Source organism: Trichomycterus rosablanca, chromosome 12 (assembly GCF_030014385.1).
Source record: "Trichomycterus rosablanca isolate fTriRos1 chromosome 12, fTriRos1.hap1, whole genome shotgun sequence".
Lineage (NCBI taxonomy): Eukaryota > Metazoa > Chordata > Actinopteri > Siluriformes > Trichomycteridae > Trichomycterus > Trichomycterus rosablanca.
In genome coordinates this window covers 2,460,574-2,482,582 of record NC_085999.1, presented here as the reverse complement: position 1 = coordinate 2,482,582, position 22,009 = coordinate 2,460,574, and the positions used below count along the sequence as shown (strand labels likewise).

Below are 22,009 nucleotides of genomic sequence, written 5' to 3'. Positions count from 1 at the left end.
CTTGGACTGTTGTTTACTTAAACTAGAGTAAGGTAATATTTACTATGGAAGCACTGCAGGATAAGATCTCTGCTAAATGCCGAAAATGTAAATGTTAATGTAAACATAATGTAAATATATTGTATGTATAACTCGGGCGTGTTGTGACGCAGTAATACTGCCGTATCCCCCCCCACGCCCATCTCTGTTTCTGACCAATCAGAGTCGCCCGTGCAGATCCAGCCTCCTGCGCCAGCGCGCTTCGGTGTCCGTGTGCGGTGCCACTTCCAGCTCGTCCAATCAAACGCGTCCGGTCGAAGCGCGTTGCTCGTTCCCGACGGTCTCCAGGCCTCCGATCAGATGGTGTCAGTGCGCGGTAGTGAGTAGCGGCTCGATCCCTGGAGCTGGAGCTCTTCAGCAGCGGAGACACGACTGGTTTTACTGGGTGGTTCACTGGAGCACGACTCGCTCTGATTCCATTCAGGGAGAGAATTAACGACCGCTGTATGAGCAGCACAGCACTGTAAGTACTGACGCATGATTTCAGCTGTGTGTGTGTGTGTGTGTGTGTGTGTGTGTGTGTGTGTGTGTGTGTGTCGGTTCTGCGTGTTTTTACGCACATATTCAGGCTGGGTTTATGTAACACTCCGCTGTAACGCACACGCAGCAGGGACTCGCCGTGTCGGGACTCGGGTTTGATGCTGATGCATGCCAGCAGGTAGATTGGAGACGTTTAAGCGCTTATGCGCATGTTAATTACAGCCATTTATTCTAATGAAAGAAGCACATTGTATGTGAGTCTGTATAATCACAGTCCTGTATTCCCACTGCGGTGTGGAAACCCATCCATAACTCACACTCACATCCACTTCATCATTTAAACACACATTAGATCAGATTAGATTCAACTAGTACAAGTACGCGGGCTGTCAAGTCAAGTGGATCTCTGCACCTGTTCCATGTAGGCATGTCCTTGCTTTTACCACCAACCCAAGAAACGTGTGCATTCTACTCCACGATTATGTTGTATATAGGTTACAAGAACTGCCCCAGTATGTGCTGTTTACTCCCCCCAGTATGTCCTGCGTACTGCCCCGTGTTGCGCTGTATATCTTCCTAATGCGCGCTTTATGTGTGTATGTATGTACTGTATGTGCTGTCGTGCACCAGTAACACACTCTGCACCAGTATAAACTGTATACTGCATTACAGTGTCCTATAGGCTGCATTCCCATTGTTTAAAACATTATGGATCTGGTGCACAGCCTTACACTTGGGTCATGAACAGTTGGAGTTCTGAACAGTCCAAGATCTGTTTTACTAAATTACTCATATAAATAGGTGGGAATCAACAAATACTGTATTTAATTGGTGGTAAACAGGCTAAAAATAGACCCACTGTGTATTCAAGGTATTTTAATATATACATATTGTATACTGTGTTATATACAGTATGCACTGCTGCCATACAGTGTTTAGATTAATAACAGTACAACAGGTTAAGCACAGCCAACCTAATGAGACGTCCTGTGTATTACTGAAGTATTTGCTTGCTTAGGCATGTTGATGTTGTGTGGTATCTGTTCCAGGTTCATTATCATTAAAAGGCATACTTCTCTATATATAACATACTTAGCTTGCTTAAAGTGTTTTATATTTTGCTGAATATCCTATATATGCACATATTTAAATAAGATACCAGTAGGTGATAAAAGGAAAAACAACATAAACTCGCTGTGTAAAGCACTGAACCATCAGCGACCACCTGAATAGTTGAATACCTGGTGTTTTATTGATAATGGTTCTGAGCATAGTTGTGTTTTTTCACATAGGGTTGAGTTTTTTTTTTTTACTGCAAGTCAGATTTTTAAACGAATCAAACCATTCAGTGGCACCTTGTGCCCTGTGGATAGCTGTACAGTGGTACCTTGTAACTCAACGTCCCCGAAACTCAAAATCTTTAAAACTCAACACCCTTCATCAAGAAATTTGTACCCCTAAACTCAACATTTCCCTCAAACTCTTAAACTTTCTGCATTACATATATCTCATTTGTACATACCTCATACCTCATTTGTACATATCTCATTTGTTCATAATTTCCACCTATACCATATACATTCATCTATTATGTTCATAGCACCTTAATCTGCATAGCACCTTTATCTTAATCTGTACTTTAATCTGTAGGTTCATAGCACCTTAATCTGTATATTATGTCTATAGCACTTCCATCTGTATATCATGTTTATAGTACATTCAATAATATATTCACCTGTATATCTTGTCCATACCACTGCCCGTATCCTGTAAATAATGTATATCGTAGATACTGTACATCCTGCACTTGCTGCTTATTGCACTTCTAGTTAGATGCTAAACTGCATTTCGTTGCAGTTCGTTCTAATCTAATCTAAACTCAACGTTTCCCTTAAACTCAACGTGAGCGACAGCTGCTTTGTTCAGCGCTCGGCTTGAGCGGTGCGGTAAAAAGTCATCGAAGTGCGAGTATGAGACGAATCTGCATTAGTGTGGAATAAGCGTCAGATCCAGGGTTACAGCTCCACATGTATCTGTGTTTATCTGGATTTTCCTCCCTGTTTCACTTTTAAACTTGTGTTACAGCTCCAGCTTCTGAGAAATGGTGAGAATCAGAAAACGTTCAGAATAAAGCTTAACGTGGTTTAATGTAGTAAAAGAAGGAGACAGGAGCACTAAACTTCTCTTCATTATTACTGCTCATTGAGACGCATAAGAAAACATTAAAGAAGTAAAGCTAAAGTGCAGCTTTTATTGATTTTTAACTGTTTTAGTGTATAAGTGTCAAAAACAACCTCATTATTTTACATTAGACTAAAATATATCCAGCTCCACGGGACCATGAACGCATTAACAGGTTTTCCATACATCCTTATGGGGAAAAAATACCTTAAAACTCAACGTCTTTTAAACTCAACGCCACTCCCAGAACCAGTTTTAAGGTACTGCTGTATTATTGTTCTGAAAGCTGTTAGTCCCACCAGGATTGAACTAACAATAACTGTTGTTTTAATATAAGTGGATAGTTTCCTTAAAAGAGTAAAAGTGGAATCAAAGCATGCAAGTATAATTGTCTCCTCAGCATAACAGACCTACCGGACCCCCATAAATAAATAGAAATAATTTTTGATTGGGCCTGTTTTGTTCTTCTGGTGTTCTCAAAATGTACACAGCCGCTTAATGTCACTTGATTCACTGTAGACCAGCACCCACTGTCACTTAAATACATTAGATATGTGAACACATCTATACAGAGTCATACTTTACTTATCTATAGGGGTTTTATGTCCCTCATCTGTATTTAAATCAGTATTTCCATGGCGTGATGATGATCACATGTTAGAGTAACATATCCAACCCGCCATCTAGCCTTATCAAGGCATTTTGCTTCATAGATTCTGTCAGACAGCGGAGAACATCATACCCTTAGAAACGACTTAGTCACGAATGCCCCGAGCATCGTGATGTCTTATTAGTGCCTAATATAGAAATGGAGTGCTTGTTAGAAAGCAGAATGAGCAGGATTATAAAACCTGGACGCTTTCTGTAGGGAATGTGTGGTTTTTTTCTGTACAGTAAAGGCACTCGGGCAGATTCTGGCTCCATTTTTATGTGTTTTTACTGGACAGAATGTGTGGTGTGGGTATCTGACCATGACGGTTCTCATTCTGTCACTCAGTCCCTGTTATAGCACTTGGTTCTCAATGTTGGTGAACAGCCTGTATTTCAGCTGCTTAATTCACTTCTGAGATGAAAACTGGTACCGTACAGAGCAGCAGGTCCGCCGGCCACTTTCTGTAGGTTCTCATTTGTGCTGCTTTATAGTCTGGAGATTTACGACTGAGCGACTGAGTAAAAACATGTATACCAGTCAAAAGGAAACGTTTAAAATATCAGGTTTATTTAGTCGTTACCTGTAATGCATTTGCAACCTTTTGATGAGTGCTTGGTTACCATTTCCTCTTTATTTTCCACTCTAACTAGATAAATCTCTAGAGCTAAAAAACTCTAAAAGTGGTAGCCTAGTGGGTGGAGCTTTGGGCTATCAATCGGGAGATTGTCGGTTCAAATCCAGTCGCTGCTATGCAGCCACTGGTGGGTCCTTGAGCAAGACCCTTAACCCTGTCTGCTCCAGGGCGAAGTACAACGCCTGACCCTGCGCTCTGACCCCAGCTTCCAAATGAGCTGGTATATGCAGAAAACTAATTTAATTGTACTGTACATGTGTAGATGTATTTATGGCGTAGAGCTTGTTTAACACCCAAATACATTTACATTTTACATTTACATTTTTGGCATTTAGCAGACTTACAGTACTGTGACTGTATACAATCTAAGCAATTGAGGGTTAAGGGCCTGGCTTAAGGGCCCAACAGTGGCAACCTGGCAGTGGTGGGGCTTGAACCGGTGACCTTTCGATTACTAGTCCAGCTCCTTAACCACAACAACTGCTCTCAAATAGTTTTAAAAAAGTGACCTCTTTGGGATCTTTTTATCTATAAAAACATCCAATCTTCTAAAAAGGCATTCCAGGTTGCCAGTGTTGGGCCCTTAAGCAAGGCCCTTAACCCTCAATTGCTTTGACAATATACTGTCACAGTACTGTGAATAAAAGCATCTGCTAAATGCTGAATATGTAAATGGAATTTGTGGCCATTCAGTCAAAAGAGTATTTGTATGGCTGGGCACTGATGTCCAGAGCTGTTGAGTGGTTCTGAGGTTGAAGCTCTGTGCTTTAAACTGAGCTTTTCTTCATGTCTTTATATATCTGGCTTTGTGCACAGGGGAACCCTCATGCTGGAGCAGAAAAGAGTCAAGTCAACTTTATTTATATAGCGCTTTTTACAATAGACGTTTTCTCAAAGCAACTTTACAGAATCCAGGACCAACAGATACAAAAAACCCTGTTGAGCAAGCCGAGGACGACAGTGGCAAGGAAAAACTCCCTTAATATTACAGGAAGAAACCTTAAGAGGAACCAGACTCAGCAGGGACCTCCGTCCTCTTTGGGTGGCCTGGAGATTAATTTGAATGAATAGGATTTACACAATATCATACACACACAAATTAAAATGAACTAAAAGTTATTACTAGCAAAAATAATTGGAGTTATTATTCAGTTCAGTCTGTGATAAAGTCTGTAGTGAGTTCTTGACATTTTTGGTGCAAACACGCCAGGTTTCCGTCACATCTGGCAGGAGCAGCATCGTTGGCTTGTTCCTTAAAGATCCTTCCCTAAACTGTTGCTGCAAAGTTGGAAGCATGTAATGTGCTTTATATAACTGATTTATTACACCTGTTGGCAGTTGTTGTGGAGACACATTAATTCAAAGATTAGAACACACTTTAGTTAGACTTCTGTTCATATATAGTGTTTATACGAGGGTTATTCAAAAAGTTTCCGCACTTTTAAAACTGTATTTATTAAGAATTTCAAAAACAAGTTCGATCGCTTTTCTGCATCGCCACCTTCCGATGCATTTTCCAGCGTTGTACCAACTTGGTTGAGCTCGTAGGCACTAATGCGCCGCTGCTTTCACATCAACATTACATGAAAATCTTCTTCCCCTTAAAGCTTCTATGAGCGTCCAAATCAGATGGAGCTAAATCCGGACTATAAGCGTCTCTCAGTCTCTCAGACACGACCGATTACTCCTCCTCCACCCTCACCGCTTATAACCACAATATAAAAGTGAGGAAACTTTTTGAACATCCCTCGTATATACACTGATCAGGCATAACATTATGAGCACTGACAGGTGAAGTGAATAACACTGATTATCTCTTCATCACGGCACCTGTTAGTGGGGGGGGGGGGATATATTAGGCAGCAAGTGAACATTTTATCCTCAAAGTTGATGTTAGAAGCAGGAAAAATGGGCGAGCGTGAGGATCTTAGCGAGGGCCAGATTGTGATGGCTAGACGACTGGGTCAGAGCATCTCCAAAACTGCAGCTCTTGTGGGGTGTTCTTGGTCTGCAGTGGTCAGTATCTATCAAAAGTGCTCCAAGGAAGGAACAGTGGTAAACCGGCGACAGGGTCATGGGCAGCCAAGGCTCACTGATGCACGTGGGCTACTGTAGCTCAGAGTGCTGAAGAACTTCATGCTGGTTCTGATAGAAAGGTGTCATAATACACAGTGCAACACAATTTGTTGTGTATGGGGCTGCAAAAGGCGGACCAACACAATATTAGGAAGGTGGTCATAATGTTATGCCTGATTGGTGTATATACACACCAAAAAACAAGACCCCCCGCTCCTCTTCTTAATAAGCATCAGCTTATGTCTGTGTACTGTTGATGTAAACTTATAGTGTTGGGTTTGTCAGATAGGATCAGAGAGAGCTCGTTAAGTGTGTGTGCACTATACATCAATTAACCTGACTGAAAGCTTTCGGAGTGTAACAGCGGGTAACCTGAGGGTTTGAGCTCAAGGGTACAACGTCCACCCAACAATCAGACCTGAAGGTTTCTCAATTGAGCGGTGCTGTTTTGTTGCAGCAGTGTGTTGCAGCAAACGTGTCGAATTAGATTTGCTGCTTGTTCGATGTAAATATCTGACAATTACTGCAGTGAAAATTACCAGCGCTAATATTATTACATTCTGTCCTCGGGGAGCATCGAGTTTTGAGCTGCGGTGGTGAATACGGTCGATGTACGATGCTCAGAAGAAAGAACACAGCTCAATGAACAGGAGTGTGAGCTCTGGCTTTCTGTTCGTCAACTATAGGTGTTTATTTTTGTTTAAATATTCAAGCAGGATGTCAGATATTGACTTTTACAGCCTGGATGGAGTGAAATCCAGAGCGTGTGTCATTAGACATAGAGGCAGAATGTTCTTCTAAATATGAAGCTTTTCTATTTTTGATCCTGCCTTCTTAATAAATCTGTAAAAGTAAGCACAGAGTCGTATGTGATATATTAAAAAAAATACTACACAGGTCCAAAAGTATCCCGGCTTGTTTGAAGCTGGGGTCAGATCGCAGGGTCAGTCATTGTACGTCGCCCCTGGAGCAGACCTTGCTCAAGGACCCTAACCGACGATCTGCCGATTGAGAGCCCATAGCTCTACCCACTATGCTACCATCGTCCTACTTATTAAGTATTAAAGTTGTAAAGATAATTTTCGGCACCCTGAACATCTACATCGATCAGCCATAACATTATGACCACCTCCTTGTTTCTACACTCACTGTCCATTTTATCAGCTCCACTTACCATGTAGAAGCACTTTGTAGTTCTACAATTACTGACTGTAGTCCATCTGTTTCTCTACATGCTTTGTTACCCCCTTTCACCCTGTTCTTCAATGGTCAGGACCCCCACAGGACCACCACAGAGCAGATATTATTTAGGTGGTGGATCATTCTCAGCACTGCAGTGACACTGACATGGTGGTGGTGTGTTAGTGTGTGTTGTGCTGGTATGAGTGGATCAGACACAGCAGCGCTGCTGGAGTTTTTAAATACCGTGTCCACTCACTGTCCACTCTATTAGACACTCATACCTAGTTGGTCCACCTTGTAGATGTGAAGTCAGAGACGATCGCTCATCTTCTAGACCTTCATCAGTGGTCACAGGACGCTGCCCACGGGGCGCTGTTGGCTGGATATTTTTGGTTGGTGGACTATTCTCAGTCCAGCAGTGACAGTGAGGTGTTTAAAAACTCCAGCAGCGCTGCTGTGTCTGATCCACTCATACCAGCACAACACACACTAACACTAACTGATCCACCACCTAAATAATACCTGCTCTGTGGGGGTCCTGTGGGGGTCCTGACCATTGAAGAACAGGGTTTAAAACAGGCTTAAGTCAGCTATTTTAGCCACACACATACAGTAGCTATTGGATTCACGTGATTAAATCTTCACAGATGAATGAATTCCTGCAGTTTTATAATTTAGCAGAAAGCAAAGTAAATTCTTGTGGTTTTGGATGTGATATTTGGGTCCCTTATGTGCACAAACCCTTTACTATTCTTTGTATTATTAGTGAGGGGAGGGAAAAACAAAAGAGCTCATGGCCGTCTAGCTGAATCTGAGCTAAAGAACAGTAAGCCGAGGCGAGGCGAGGCGAGGCAGGTTTATTTGTATAGCACCTTTCATACACAGTGGCCATTCAAAGTGCTTTACATAGAGAAAAATAAAGGCATTAAAACATCCCTGAGGTCTAGAACCTCAGAAAGGCTTTTTGCCACAGGGATAAAATAAAGAATAAAAACTAACAGAAAATATGAAGTAAATTAGCTTATACAAAGTAAGTGCAGTGTTTTAATGATCGCTCTGAGAGCTTCTTTCTCGACTGTCTATTGAGGAATCGTGTCCTTGCGTATGTGGATCGTTACTGCATTCATAATGTTGTTGTTTGTAACAGTCGTGGCTCGACAGACAGTCCAGCATAGAGTGACTTAATCTGTTCTAAACTGCCCACACGGCTCATTTCTTTGGCAGGTTCTTCCGGTGCATGTTTGGTCTCCCTCTCTTCATCCTCCATCTGTTTTTGTTTACCTTTCTCATCTGTTGCTGATGCTAACTGGCTTAACTACTTCATCTGCACGGCGCTCCATAGCGCTTTTAGCGGTGGCGAACAATATTAAATGATATACCGAATGTACCATCATACCACCGAGCACTATTGGTCAGTATAACACTGGATGGAGGGCGGGGCTAAAGCCTGGGACAAGTGTATTTCTTCATAAATGACCACACACACGTACTCCTTCATACCTGTGGGCGATTAGAAATGGCCAGTCTACCTAATGCATGTTTTAGTAGGTGGGAAACCTCATAACATGTAAGAAACATCAGAGATCAGAGGCGTGGATTAATGCTGCCTTCAAGTGGTGTCGTTTTTATGGGGAAATGAGTTTCCCGACAGGAGGCACCACGTGAGCCCCCTCTGAAGTTGTACGCATCGGAATTTTGGATGCAGCCCGAGTTGTGATGTAAATGCTTTTCCCAACACGGTCGAACAGTTGATCCATGGTAAGATGTCAAATAGTAATGTATAATTTATGTGTTAATTCTAATAGTTACATTTACATCCAATGCTACACTTATATTAAACACAAACACCCATAAAAAGACCAAAATCGACAGCTAGTGTTTTGCTGAGAGAATAGAAAACAAGTATTTATAGCTGCAGCTCACAGTTAAATCTCGTGTGTACGTTACATGATAAATAAAACAGCTTGCCAGCCTCCATGTTTTTCTATCTTCCCACACAAACCACATGAATGCGACTGAGTCGGGTAAACGAGTTTGCACTTAAACCTAACTTGGCACAATAAACCTAAGGACCCATGCTTAGGATCCGTGCTGTGAGGCTTCCATTCTTCCAGCTGTGCCAGTTTGCCCCCTTACAAAGTGAGTCTCTCTGTCCTGGTGTTAGTCCGCTCTTGTGTACAGTCTTCTCCATTTGTCTTGGGTGTCTTCAGGGGCCACGTTGACGATCTTCATGTCTGCATTGATATGATCCAGCCACCGTATCTTAGGTCGCCCCCTAGTTCTACAATAGTTCTACAATTACTGACTGTAGTCCATCTGTTTCTCTACATGCTTTGTTCGCCCCCTTTCTTGCTGTTCTTCAATGGTCAGGACCCCCACAGGACCCCCACAGAGCAGGTATTATTTAGGTGGTGGATCATTCTCAGCACTGCAGTGACACTGACATGGTGGTGGTGTGTTTTTAAATACCGTGTCCACTCACTGTCCACTCTATTAGACACTCCTACCTAGTTGGTCCACCTTGTAGATGTAAGGTCTTCTTCTAGACCTTCATCAGTGGTCACATGACGCTGCCCACGGGGCGCTGTTGGCTGGATATTTTTGGTTAGTGGACTATTCTCAGTCCAGCAGTGACAGTGAGGTGTTTAAAAACTCCAGTAGCGCTGCTGTGTCTGATCCACTCATACCAGCACAACACACACTAACACACCACCACCATGTCAGTGTCACTGCAGTGCTGAGAATGATCCACCACCCAAATAATACCTGCTCTGTGGGGGTCCTGACCATTGAAGAACAGGGTGAAAGGGGGGTAACAAAGCATGCAGAGAAACAGATGGACTACAGTCAGTAATTGTAGAACTACAAAGTGCTTCTATATGGTAAGTGGAGCTGATAAAATGGAAGGAGTTTGTTTTGATGTTATGGTTGATCGGTGTATGCACACTATAGTTTGACTCTGTAGGTTGTTCCGTTGGTCTGTATGAAGCCGTGCTGTGTAACCCAGTCCCCGACAGTCCTTTTTGTCCTTGGGAATTCATGTTGCGGTCTCCTGTTCCTGTGGTGCCTTATATTAATGTTTGGAAAGTGCGACTCAAACTTGGCTTAAGAGGAGATTTACGGGGCTGAAAGTACTGGCCTGTCGGTGGGTCTGTACTCGGGAGCTGGGCGTTTACTCCAGCTGACTAATTGGGCGGCACTGTGGCTCAGGGATGAAAGACGGTACGGAGGAGGTCACGGTACGAAGCCATTCACTGTCTGTGTAGTAATGAAACCACTGTGAAAATGCCAGGGACCTCGCACGAGTTTCCCAGAGGCCACATGGCCGCTGCCTATCTCCTTCTCGCTATATCCATCCGAGGCGCTCGCCACAGGTCGGGGCTGTTATTACTTCCAAACCGTTTCTTTGATTTTATCCCTGTCGCATAATTTCGTCCAGAACATGTCAAATGCTTTAAAAATGGTTCGAGCAAGCTGGTCATGCTGGCGACAGAACATTGTGTGACCTGTTTCATCAATGCAAGCACAGACCCTCAACAGAATACAAACATACTAACACATATTACAAGGTCCGTGTTCTTCAAGCACTGGTGATACCTTGTAACTCGACGTCCCCTAAACTCGAAATCTTTGAAACTCAACACACTTCATTAAGAAATTTGTACCCTTAAACTTGACTTGTTTGAGACTGCTGCCTTATTCAGTGCTCGACTTGAGCGGTGCAGTAAGACGTCATCTGCATTTGTGTGGAATAAGCGTCAGATCCAGTGTTACAGCTCCACATGTATCTGTGTTTATCTGGATTCTCCTCCCTGTTTCACTTTTAAACTTGTGTTACAGCTCGAGCTTCTGAGAAATGGTGAGAATCAGAATCAGCTTCTCCCAGAGTCTAAAACGCTTCTGGTTCAAAATAAAGCTTAACGTGGTTTAATGTAGTAAAAGAAGGAGACAGGAGCACTAAACTTCTCTTCATTATTACTGCTCATAAGTTCCTCCACTAATCACATTCCTCACTCGCTGTTTTACTACAATACCTCACGTTAAGTTTTGTGCACCGCCATGTTATGTATAAGAGTCAAACAACCTTATTATTTTACATTAGACTAAAATATCTGCAGCTCCACGGGACCATGGACGCACGCATTAACAGGTTTCCCAAACATCCTAATGGGAAAAAATACCTTGAAACTCAACGTCTTTAAAACTTGACACCACTCCCAGAACCAACTGACGCCGAGTTTCAAAGTACCGCTGTAGTTTATTAGCACAGAGTGGAAGGTCAGAAAATGGACATTGTCCTGTCTTGATGCAGGTTTGAACCCCTGGTAAAGTCTGTCTTTGTTTACAGTGTCTTGAAGTATTAAGCTGTTCAAAGTACTTTCTATTTCTGTTGATTTATTAAACATGTCTATGCACTCTAGATACGAGACTATATATTCGCCACACTGAACATGACTTAAGTCCATCATAAGAAGTAGAGAAAGTGTAAAACTACAGCCAATCTGTAGGTCAGGCTGCAATTTTACCACATAGGTCACTCTGAGTCGCCAAAGTTAGGCGTCCACAACAAGCTGGTGAATAGACATAGGTGAGGGTTTCTTGAGTAGGTATCCAATGAGTAGGATCTACCAATGGTTCACTCAGGCTTTGCAAGTAATGATGGGTTGTGTCTCACCACTTAATGAGAATTCTCAGTTTAAAAAAACATTGGTAAGACCAGCTTGGCATGGGGGGCATAAAGGTACCATTAGTGCAGAGGTGTATAGGTGTATATTGAAATTTTACACATGCTGCCATCAGTGAAGTGTCTATTTTTGTGAAATTCATGTTTATTTGTGCAACACAGTGCCAGGCATCAATCTACAGGAAGGTAATTTAACACAGCGGTAAACACGCCTCTGTCCCGAGTGTTTTGCAAGCATTAGATTCTAAATGTGTTTATGTTTAGAGAGAACAATTAAGGTGTGGAGTGAAAATGTACATAATTACATACATTTCCTAGAGAACTAACAAATCACATATTCATAATGTAATGCATTTTACAAAATGTCAGAACCTTTGCAACCTTTTTTTTTTTAAATGGGGTTACTTACTGTTGAAATGTAGGTTTTTGCTTTTTGTTTTAATTTTAAATAAAGAGCAGGTTCTAACTGAAGAAATCCCAGGTCGTGACAGCCGTTTAAGGTTTGGGGTAGTGCTGGGTGGTATACTGGCTTTGATTCCTTGTACAGTATGGATTTTTCATATACTGCCGTACCGTAATATAGTTAATACAACAGCTGAAGGTTTTAATAGGCAGCAAATCATATAATATTGTTCGCCACTAAAAGCGCCATGGAGCGCCGTGTAGATTAGATACAGCTCACTAGTTAACCAGGTAGCGTTAGCATAACAGTGTTAACAGATGAGAGAGGCTTCCTCGATATGGTGAAAAAACTGTGCAAAAACAGATGGAGGATGAAGAGAGGGAGACTAAATATGCACAGGAAGAACCTGACATTACGAACGTAGTAACGATCCACACATGCACGGACACGATTCCTCTACAGATAGTCGAGAAAGAAGCTTTCAGAGCGATAATTAACACTCTGGATTCCAGGTTTGTCTTACGGTGCGAAAATACTTCAGGTCAGTCGCTAAACCAACGTTATACGTGAACAGGAAGCGGAGATATATAAAGTCGTCCACTTTTCTACAACAGACCTGTGGTGAAATTGTACAGTGGAGTTTGCAAACGTGGTTTTATTTGTTAAAGTTAGAGCTCAGGGTGATTTGTATAATACTTAAATATTAAATAAACAATAAAATTGTATTTATAGCAACGCGTACTGATTCCATCATATATTGTGTCATTTTGTGGGGCCGAGTAAAGCTCAAACCCTCAAAGTCCTCAAACCTTCATTATATAGATGCTGAAATTAAAACATTTTATATTCTATGTACTTATGACAGTAAAATCAGCCACAGACATATAAATGGTAACGCTGTTGGAAAATTATTCAGTTCAATTAGACTAAAAAAAAATAAATTTAAAAAAAAAATTTAAATATATAAAAACTGACGCTCCAATTACATCATTTTCTTCCAAATACCCAAGAACAAGCTCCCGTGTTTGTTTTCATATTTATATCAGGTAATTAGTTTGGGGATTGTATTTACCCTGATGAGATGTAATTCATTCGCACTTTTTAAAAAACAAACCAGTTTAGGGCCTTGAGTATCTGGCGACACGCTCAGTCTTGTAGCGTCGCCTTTAGTTCATGATCCTTTAGGATTTGTAAAAGTCCGCCTTAGGAATTTTGGCATTGAAATAATCGTTGTCCTGCGTGTTCTGGGATTGGTCCAGACACGTATCCTGTTTTGCACATTGCAGGAAGCTTTATTCTAATTATTCAGTTGTTTTCATGAGCAAATTGGGAGCTGCAGGCAGGGCTGGATGTGCGGCGGCATTGATTACTGTGCTCAGGGGTTCAGACAGAAGTGAATGTCACATTACGTGTCCCTGTCGCTGGTCCGTGAAGTCCGAATTCCAAATCCTCGAGCGTTACGCCACCTTTTTCTTTCGCGATCTTCTAATAAATCCTGCGCCGCGAGCTTCACTGGCTCGGGGCCAGAACGGTGACGTCTCGGCCCACTAAGTGACGCAAGTTAGCAGCAGACAGGGGTGACAAATGCGCTGTGACTGCTGGTCCTGTGAGGGTTTGAGCCCCGATAAACCAGCAGATGGAACCATCTCAGAAGGTGAGAGGTGCCTAATGTTCCCCTGATAACGCTTTGTTTTGCTCCTGTAGGGTACAGGATGATTTATGATGCTGCAGGTACGGCTTTTGTTCTTGCTGTCTCATTCAGTCTCCACCACACGAGTCACGGCGCAAACGTTTCCGCATTTCTTGCCGGCCGACCGTGTGATATAGAACGGTGCAGTATTTACAGACCGTAATTGGATAAGCGGTTAAGAAAGTGAGTGAGTGAATATAATTGGCATATTCTTACCCATTGATCTATTAATTAATCACTCGTAATGATGAAGAATACACGTATACAGTTATTCAAAAAATAATAAAAAATTATGACACACTTTGTAGTCTATGGTGCCAAATAAACCCATTTTGCACCATGTTTACAACTAATTATGGAATTTTCCAAAGACTTTAATTGAATTTAATAGTAAAATCAGACCAGATAATTGTTATTACCAGTAGTCGATTCTGTTTTGTCAGTTTACCATAAAGGCCTGATTTATAGAGCGCTTCAGAGACGGTTGTTTGTCCATCTTGCTGCTACAGGACCTATGAGATATTCCTTACCAGCTTTACCAAGTGCCTTTGTGCCCGTATGCCCAATTTGGGGCAGATGGGGCAAAAAGGGTTCAAGGTAGGGATGCATCGATACCATTTTTTCCCAACCGAGTACGAGTACATGTATTTTTGTACTTGCCGATACCGATACCGATACCAATACCTATTTAGAATACCGGTTTTTTTAAAACAAAAACACATGTGAGAAGTGACAAAAAGTTTAATGATACCACGTCCAAAAATGCACGTCAAGTAGTGAGTGATCAAAGTGTTTGTGCGCTGATGTGATGAAATCAAAGAGGAAAAATAAATGAATCTGAGTGGATTTGGCAACACGAATAGCATGGATTGTTCTGTAGTGAGTTGGAGGTTAATAAATATTTTTGCAATGTTGGTGTTTTGTAGAGAACGATAAGGTCAGAAATACTGTAAAACGTGTGTGTGTGCTGATGTATTCTGATATAAACTATATTATCCCCCTGTCCCACCTGTTTACGCTCCTCTCCTGCGTTTCCCCTCACACCGTATCCTGCGTTCTCATTGGCTGTTCGACATGTCACTCGTTCCCAGTCGCACATCTCAGAACAGATATCTGGCGCAGAGCCGTAGATTCTCTCTACCGCTCTGATCTGACGTGCTAGAAAACTCGGCGAGCCGGTCGGATTGAGTTGTTGGATAGTTCACACTTAGCGATCGAGAGCCGAGTTTTGATCGCAGAGCGAACGATGAGCCGGCAAATCTAGTGCCGACCAGTCGCCGAGCGAAAATCAGGGCAAAAATCGTGTAGTGTGAACCAGGCATAACGCAGCAACGTGCACTAGGCACACGGTATCGGATGTTTAGTATCGGAGCCTCGTTTGCGAGTACGAGTACAAGTTAATGAGCGCGGTATCGGGCAAATACCCGATACCAGTATCGGTACTCATGCATCTCTAGTTCAAGGTTGTCCCAAGCTTCTTCAATTTTAAAATGACTGAGACCACCGTGATCCTGGAATCTCTCAAAGCTCTAGTTAGTGGCTATTTTTTGGCGTTTTCCCCCCAATTTTTCCCCAATCTAGTCATATCCAATTACCCGATTGTATTACGCTTCCTCTCTACTGATGTAGACCACCCTGACTGAGGAAAGCCATGTCTAAAACACTCCCCCTCCTACGCGTGAGCAGTAGCCGACTGCATCTTTTCACCTGCATGAGGCGAGCTCATATGCGGATCAGCTTTGTGTATGGAAAGATCCTTATTATCCCCCTTCCCCTTGAACAACAAGCCAATCATTGTTAGTGTGGGTTCAAGTGGGGGACCAGAGCTGAGATTTGACCCGACGAGTTTGAGATGTCAGCTCTCTAGCGTGTTTTACTGCTGCGCCACCTGAGCACCCTAGTTGTTGTTTCCTATCCTTGTCCTGATCTATATCTTGCCACAGTTGTAGAGATCCACAAGCGGTTCCTTGCTTCTCAAGGCTTTAACCACGTACAAAAACATTTCAAGTAGGATTCAGACAATTGTTCAATGACTATATTGTTACTAATATCTACACCAGTCAGACTATTGAAACGCTCGTGTTTGCGTCTTTACAGCACATTTCCACTGTGACTTGTGTTTGTGGTGTTTTACTGAGAAGGCATCACCAACCACCCAACAATCACAGAAATTCTACAGATAGTATACTGTCTAGGACAACACAATTACAACATTATCTTATACTGGATACCAGGACAGTGTGTGCTCCTGGGCAATGGGAGAGCAGATAACGCAGCAAAAAAGCCACATGCATACCAGATCCAAAGTATCAGATCCCACCAATGGACGTCAAACCTAGTTGGTCCACCTTGTAGATGTAAAGTCAGAGACGATCGCTCATCTATTGCTGCTGTTTGAGTCGGTCATCTTCTAAACCTACATCAGTGGTCACAGGACGCTGCCCACGGGGCGCTGTTGGCTGGATATTTTTGGTTGGTGGACTATTCTCAGACCAGCAGTGACAGTGAGGTGTTTAAAAACTCCAGCAGCGCTGCTGTGTCTGATCCACTCATACCAGCACAACACACACTAACACACCACCACCATGTCAGTGTCACTGCAGTGCTGAGAATCATCCACCACCTAAATAATACCTGCTCTGTGGTGGTCCTGTGGGGGTCCTGACCACTGAAGAACAGGGTGAAAGGGGGGTAACAAAGCATGCAGAGAAACAGATGGACTACATTCAGTAATTGTAGAACTACAAAGTGCTTCTATATGGTAAGTGGAGCTGATAAAATAGACATTGTGTGTAGAAACAAGGTGGTGGTTTTAATGTTATGGTTGATCGGTGTACAACAGACACAACTTCACTAAAAAAAACTGAATAGCGAATAAGCCAGATCACAATCTTTTCTGCCATGAACATGGCTCAGACATGGCGTTAAAAACTGAACACAACAACATCTGAGAAGGCATCACAGCCAGTCCAGCACTAAAACTGACGTACAGAGAAGATACATGAATAATACAGGTACACCCAAACAGACCTAAAAACAAATGTTGATTTTTCAGCGCCGTCTCTCCTCACAAATTGGATTCTGATGAAAACGGTTCAGTCTGTCTCAGTAAACATGAGCACGACTGAACACGACTGAACACGGTGTTCTCTGTAGTGCAGTCTGTATCTGGTACACCACCCGACTTGCTCAATTGATCACTGATTCAATCTGCTCTACAAAAACGTCACACAGTCTTAGATTTATTATTTAATGATTTATCTTTTATAGCAGCTTCATCCTGCGCTGGGTAAGGTGTAGGGATGTAACGATACACTCTACCCACGATGCGATACGATTCACGATACTGGGTTCACTGGGTTTCCCCCCAATTTTTTAAAACAAAATGAAATTGAAGACTATTATTTCTCTATAAAAAAATTTAATAATGTATTTGTGCTTATCTTTTATTTATCTAAATAATAAATGCCCTTTTATTTCTGAGGTAGGTACAAACTATGCAAAACAATGCTTATTGTGTAAAAACACTGAGATAACTGACATAAATACATTTGGCTGGAAAATCCCCTACCTGGCAACTTTGTGAAGTGCCGTCAACCAGGCGAGGTGAATAGCGCCAGTGCCCTCTGCTGTTTAAAGTGAATATCGATTCATCTTAAACGAATAACCAATTCGAATCGTGGCACATGTGCACCGATTTTTACCTGTCTTGTGGTGCATCGTTACATCCCTAGTAAGGTGTTGCCTGGAATACTGGGTGCTGGGTAGGAACACATTGTAGGCAGGGGCAGATAATTGCTGGGCACCAAACACTTACAGATACTTGGTCAACCATATCTAGGGTCATTTAAAAGTAGGCAAGTTTATACATCTGCAGTGAAATGCTTTTGTGACTGTAGGTGAAAGTTCTGCACTTCATTTGTCTTACTCTTACACTGACCAGGCATAACGTTATGAGCACTGACAGGTGAAGTGAATAACACTGGTTATCTCTTCATCACAGCACCTGTTAGTGGGGGGGATATATTACACAGCGAGTGAACATTTTATCCTCAAAGTCGATGTTAGAAGCAGGAAAAATGGGCGAGCGTGAGGATCTCAGCGAATCTGACGAGGGCCAAATCGTGATGGCTAGACGACTGGGTCAGAGCATCTCCAAAACTGCAGCTCTTGTGGAGTATCTATCAAAAGTGGCCCAAGGAAGGAACAGTGGTAAACCGGCGACAGGTTCATGGGCAGCCAAGGCTCATTGATGCCCGTGTGGTCCGATCCAACAGACGAGCTACTGTAGATCAAACTGCTGAAGAAGTTCTGATAGAAAGGTGTCAGAATACACAGAGCATCACAGTTGCAGGGCTGTTTTGGCAGCAAAAGTGGGACCAACACAATATTAGGAAGGTGGTCATAATGTTATGCCTGATCGGTGTATATGCCGATCAGAAAAAAATGGTAACGTGTGGGTTCCTACCAGGTACCCAGAAAAAAAAATAACACCTGGTCTGTAAGACTTGTGATCCATTACACCCCTAACAGTAAATGTTTTATTTTAGTGAGTGTTTCCTCTGATTTGGGGACAACAGTGGGCACTTCATGGAGGCTTGTGACCGCAGTTGGCACAGCAAGAGAGAGAGAAAGACAGACAGACAGACAAACAGAGAGAGAGAGACAGAGAGAGAGAGAGAGTGAATGCTCTTACGGTCCGAGTTCGTGTCGGTCGTCTGATATCAGTCACTTCTGATTCAGCGTATCTGATGCGGAGGCGGAATTAGTTTGGGCTAAAACGGATCACCTTCAGCTTTAAGCTGCTCTACACTTCAAAGGTTAGCCGAGTGTGTGTGCGTGTGTGTGTGCGCGCGTGTGTGTGTGTGTGTGTGTTTATCTCTGCCGCGCTTGGCTCAGGTTTTTATCTCTTTAACCTTTAAAGACAAAACCAACTTGTTCATTATCATAAGAGCATCTGGATGTGGAAGGGCCCGGCTGATTGAAATGTAAACAGAGCGTCCAGTGTGGTGTCCGACACACACACACACACACACACACACACACACACACACACACATACACTGGCATGGAGGCGTACTGTTGTGGCTACCGTTTTCTAGTATGACGGGGTCTCTTGCTCGTCTTTGTTTTTGTCTTGGCTGTGAATTTCAAGTGAAGTGACTCGTGTCTGTCTGAGCCACTTCTGACGCATCACGCCTCAGACCACGAGTCCTGCTGACCTTGTCACTCGGTCCACTGTCGTCCTGCTGACTACTGATTTCTTCATACATTTCTTTCCCTTACATCAGGAGTGTCCAAACTTTTCCTGTTGGGGGTCAGATAGAGAAACAAATACACGACCACGGGACCACAGAGTCTTTATTAATAAAAGAAATAAAAATATAACCGAGCTCCTGATTACTAAACTCAGATTTTGCCGATTTCACTCACCAGTTTCTAATCCTAACTGGAAGATTATTATACTGCTTTAAATTAAACATACCCACTTTCCTCTGAACTGTGTTCGGCGTCTAGTTTTCAATTCTCTGGAGCCGCTCATGAGACGTTGCAAAAAAATGGTAACAGGACGCAAATGGTTTGGACAACCCTACTTTTTATACCAAAATTTGGACGTATAGCTTTTAATGCATTAAAAAACAGCTCTTATTTGTTATGCCTAAAACATCAGATAATATTTTTGACTGTGTGGGTTCCTACCAGGTATTCTGGTTACTTTCAACCTCCCAATAACTTACCAGTAGGTTAATTGGCAGCTTTAAATTGCCCCCGATGTTGTCGAATGCCCTCTGATACACTAGCTGCTGATACACTAGTTGTGCTGTCAAGTTCAGATTTTTTTCTCACATCGAATATACAAGTACAATTTTCATTTTCAGAGGTACAGATTTAATATACAAGTAAAATTTTAATTTTACAAGTACAAATTTATTTTTACAAGTACAATTTTAATTTTACAAGTACAATTTTAATTTTACAAGTACAATTTTAAATACAAGTACAAATGTAATTTTAGAGGTACAAATGTCATTTTAGAGGTACAAATGTAATTTTTACATAGAAATACAAAGTACAAATTTGAAATAGAAGTACAAATTTATTTTTTACAAATACAAATTCAAAATACAATTACAAAATACAAGTACAATTTTATTATTTACAAATACAAATGTAATTTTACAAGTACAAATATTATTTTTACAAACACAAATGTAATTTTTAGAGGCACAAATTTAAAATAAAAGTACAAAATGTAATTTGTAGAGGTAGAAATGTTATTTTACAAGTATAAATTTACATTTTAGAGGTACAAATGTAAAATACAAGTACAAATTGAATTTTACTGATGTAATTTTTAGAGGTAAAAAATTATTTTTTAGAGGTACAAATGTAATTTTACAAATACAAATAAAATTTTAGTATAAAGTATGAAATTAGTACAAATTTTAAATTTAAAATACAGCTATAAATTAATTTTTTTAGAGGTACAAATTAAATTTTACAATTTTAAAATACAAGTACAGAAAGGTCATTTTACTAGTACAGATTTAAAATTCAAGTAGAAAGGTGGTACAAATTTCACATTTATTTTCTACAAGTACAAATTCAAAATACAAGTACAAACATTTAATTTTAAGTACGTTTAAATAAGTAAATAAATCAGTAAAAATTTAAAGTAAATTTTTTTACAAGTTCTCATGATTGCTAATGATTTACCTCCTTATGTACCTCTGATAGATTTCCACATATGAATAAGAGATAAGATTTGCCATCCAGATGTGTAGTACAACATCAGCCCTGCTCACAGTGATGGTGCAGATCTAAACATGAATATCTGCTCTGCTCAGTTTGTGATCTGGTCCTGCTGGTGTCGTCTTGTTTTTTGTGGATCTTTGTTGATCTCTTTGTTTTATGGTTCTTTTAAACACGTCCTCTTTTTGTTCAGGTTCGGCTTCACTGCTCATTTAGAGGAGAAGTCTCAGCAGCTCTTCGTTTGCAGGCGGTGGCGATGATGTGAAATGATCTGCTTGGTTGCCTGGCTGGTCCTGGTGCGTTGTTGCTTCGTTGTATAATGAGCCGCTGCTTTTATCAGAGTTCTGATGATGTACAGACAGAATCAGAGCTGAAGGCTTTTTATTTATTTAACGCTGTACTTCAGGGGGTTTCGGAGCTTGTTAGGCAGACAGGGTCTGAATTAGCAGTGTGTGGGCCTAAATAAGGACGAGGGGGCTTTTGTGTTCCCTTGTTGCTCAGTGGTCAGTTATGTAGAATACTGAGCTCACTGTATGCTTTAATTGAGGTATTAAATGTGCAGGCCTGCAGAAACATAAAGCACCTCTGTTGTGGTAAACGGGGCCACATTCTTTACCGCTGTGTGTGCTGCATTCCTGATGGAGTGTTTGAAGTTGCCGAAATTTGCCTTGATGTTTTATTGAAGCCGCGTGTCCATCTCATTTCAAAATAATAAAATAATCTGTTATTTCATGACAAGCTTCTTTGGATGTTGAGTTCCTTGACATGTTGTCATTTGGCACAGTTTTACACCGATGCCCTTCCTGATGCAACCCTCCTATTTCTATCTGGGCCTGGGACCTGCACTGTGAGTGCACTGACAAGTGCGCCTCCCAATGGTTGGGCTGTTTTGAAATCGAGTGAACTAGACATAAGGTAGCCTGTCTAAAACTAGAAATAGTACAACATTCTAATTTCTTACAGATCCTAATTAGGAATTAAAGCTTAAGTGGGGCTGTGATTTAATATGCTATGCCATCTACAGTACATCGACCGGTGTGGTCATGGGCCTGGGAGTCACCACCTTCCCACTGCAAGAGTAAATCAAGCTGTTTGGTTGAGGCGCCCTTTGGTGGAGGAATAAAGCGAACACAGCGTGATCCATCGTGCTTCTTTAAGCCGTCTGTATGAATGCAGGACACATTGTGACGTCTCAGGAGGTTTTTGTGACTCAGGACTCTGAAGATGAGACCAGG

At 41.7% G+C, this 22,009-nt stretch overlaps 1 protein-coding gene across 3 annotated transcripts in view; it reads left to right on the top strand.

The window, feature by feature from the left end:
- Nucleotides 1-326: 326 nt before the first annotated feature.
- Nucleotides 327-22,009, top strand: part of adarb1b (adenosine deaminase RNA specific B1b) — a 155,188-nt gene continuing 133,505 nt past the window's right edge. For all 3 annotated transcript variants that reach the window (XM_063005424.1, XM_063005426.1, XM_063005425.1), the window contains exon 1: nt 327-502. The gene's annotated coding sequence lies outside the window, so the exon portion shown is untranslated. The remainder of the gene's footprint in view (nt 503-22,009) is intronic.